Source organism: Anomaloglossus baeobatrachus, chromosome 3 (genome assembly GCF_048569485.1).
Source record: "Anomaloglossus baeobatrachus isolate aAnoBae1 chromosome 3, aAnoBae1.hap1, whole genome shotgun sequence".
Taxonomy (NCBI): domain Eukaryota; kingdom Metazoa; phylum Chordata; class Amphibia; order Anura; family Aromobatidae; genus Anomaloglossus; species Anomaloglossus baeobatrachus.
The window spans coordinates 174,358,015-174,360,514 of record NC_134355.1 but is presented as its reverse complement, the minus strand read 5'-3'; the positions used below and the strand labels follow the sequence as shown (position 1 = coordinate 174,360,514).

The 2,500-nt window shown below is 40.0% G+C and overlaps 1 protein-coding gene across 1 annotated transcript in view; it reads right to left on the bottom strand.

Annotated features, from left to right (window-relative positions):
• Positions 1-2,500, bottom strand: part of TMEM87B (transmembrane protein 87B) — a 101,621-nt gene that overhangs the window by 51,607 nt on the left and 47,514 nt on the right. The window lies entirely within an intron of this gene.

Genomic DNA, 2,500 nt, shown 5'->3' with positions numbered 1-2,500 from the left:
GTGCACAACACAGCACATGTGATGAAGAGGTGAGAGATGTGAAGCACCAACAAGATCATCTAATTCTAAAAGACCATTTTACTGTTCTTCTATAATAATATCTGTTTGTTCCTCAATTACAGGAACAGGATTGTGGCTCCATCTCAAATGTACTGAATCTGACATTTTCTTCCAGCTGCCATTCACCTTCATTATTCTCATTCATCAGTTTAATTGCACTTATGTTTGAAGCATTTGTCAGTTACAATACCAAGAACCTGTTCTAGCAGTTCTGAGATTAGTGCAGGTTTTCCTTCCTTCCCAGTTTGTTTTTACCCTTATCTGTAGAGGAGGAGCTTCACTACTTATGTACATAAAGTGCAGCACAGATTCATCTCAACTAAAAGCCTAGATCAGGAATAGAATAGACATTTATAGGAAATTTCATAAGTTCCCCAAATTCTTATGAAAAAACTATTCAGCACATTCTGCATTGAACCACTGTACCTATTTTATTATATATTTTAGGAGTCGAAGTTTTATACCAACTACACCAAAATGGACACCGACTCCGACAGCCCTGCTTTCTATGAGCATAACTGACATTGGCAGGAAGTTAGCGGGCAGCAGCAGTTCACACTTCCTATGGGTGTCCGTTTTGTCCAAAGGAAGCGAGAGTGAAACGGCTGCTGATTGGCGGCAGTGATCAGTGATTTTTGGAGAATGACGGAACCACTGTGCGAGCGATGTTCTTTGATTTCAAGTGCATTTAACACCCTGCAGCCACTCTTACTACACAAAAAGATGACTGATATGAAGGTGGAGGAGGGGATGAGAAATTAGATAACTGACTACCTATCAGATCGGCCACAGTTTGTACATATGGGAGCAGCTGTGTCTAGCAGATTATTGAGCAGTGTAGGTGCCCCTAAGGGAACGGTGCTAGCGCCCTTTCTATTCACACTGTATACATCAGACTTTCAGTATAAATATGATTTTTGCCACCTTCAAAAATTCTCGGATGACTCTGTGGTAGTCGGATGTATTAGGGTGGACCAGGGTGATGAGGAATATAGAAGGGTAGTGTCGAATTTTGTGGATTGGTGTCATGGTAACTATCTACAACTAAATGTTAAGAAAACTAAGGAGTTGGTGGCCAACTATAGCAGGAGAAAGATGGAGTGTTTACCGGTCACTATTGCTGGTCAGGAGGTGGAGCAGGTGGAGAGTTACAAATATTTGGGGGTCCACCTGGATAGCAACTGGACTGGAGATGCCACTCAGAGAGGGTCTATAAGAAAGGGATGAGCAAACTGTATTTCCTAAGGAAACTGAGGTCTTTTAATGTGTGCAGCAAAATGTTAGAAATGTTCTACCAGTCTGTAGTGGCAAGTGCCATCTGTTTTGCACTCATATGCTGGGGTATTAGTGTGCGGGTCTCTGATGCTAATAAGCTGAATAAGCTTATCAAGAAGGCGAGCTCCGCTGTTGGCTGCAATCTGGACTCTTTTGAGGAGGTAGTGGAGAGAAGAACTCTGAAAAAGTGTATGGCGATTATGAATAATAATGCACATCCATTATATAAGCTATTCATGAGAGACAGAAGAGCACCTTTAGTAAACGGCTAATCCTTCTGAGGTGTAAGAAGGAAAAATATAGGAAATTATTTGTGCCAACTGCTATGGGAATGTACAACAATACCATTAGTGTTAAATCATCAAGGTGAATGTCTACTTTATTTCTTCTACTTTCAGTTCACCCGCTGTGTATGTCCTAATCTAATGTATGATGTACTTCTGTCAACTCTACTGTCTTGTCAATTAAGTAATTCATGTTATAATTTAAGTTGTGCTGCTGTGATACCATAATTTCCCACGGGATCAATAAAGTGTATCGTATCGTATCACGTGACATAATATCAAGCAAGCTCTAGAAGACCAGGCACCAACACCGCTGGAACACCACCAGAGGAGAGTAGAAGCTGCTGTTTTATATGGTTAAAATATAGCAACTGAAAAGGGGGATGTTTATTTGAAAAGTAGACAACCCCTTTAACATATCAATGGACTGCTGTTAGATCATAATTTAGAAATAAGTAAATATATTCTTTCCAGATTGCTGATGGGATAAGAAGAAAAACACTTTCCAGTTCTCTGCTCACTTGACGTGGTCTGGAATAGGACTTCTGAAATAAAAGTGTCACAGAAATCAACTACAGTCATTAGACAAGATGTCTGCTGCTGAACTACATAACGACCATTCAACAAAAATGGAAAACCCGAGTCCACCACAGCATTTATTGAGACAATCCTTTAAGTGATCATACATTTTGTAAATACTTCTCAGTACAGAAAATAAATACACAGAACGACTGAAAGATAGCCATCAACCTCTACAGAATCCAAGAAAAATATCGCTTTACTTCTACTTATTCATGTCTGTACTGAGAAGGCAGTCACCCGAGAAAGACATTATGGTCGGAAAAATAGAAGGAACAAGGCGAAGAGGAACACTAGCAACC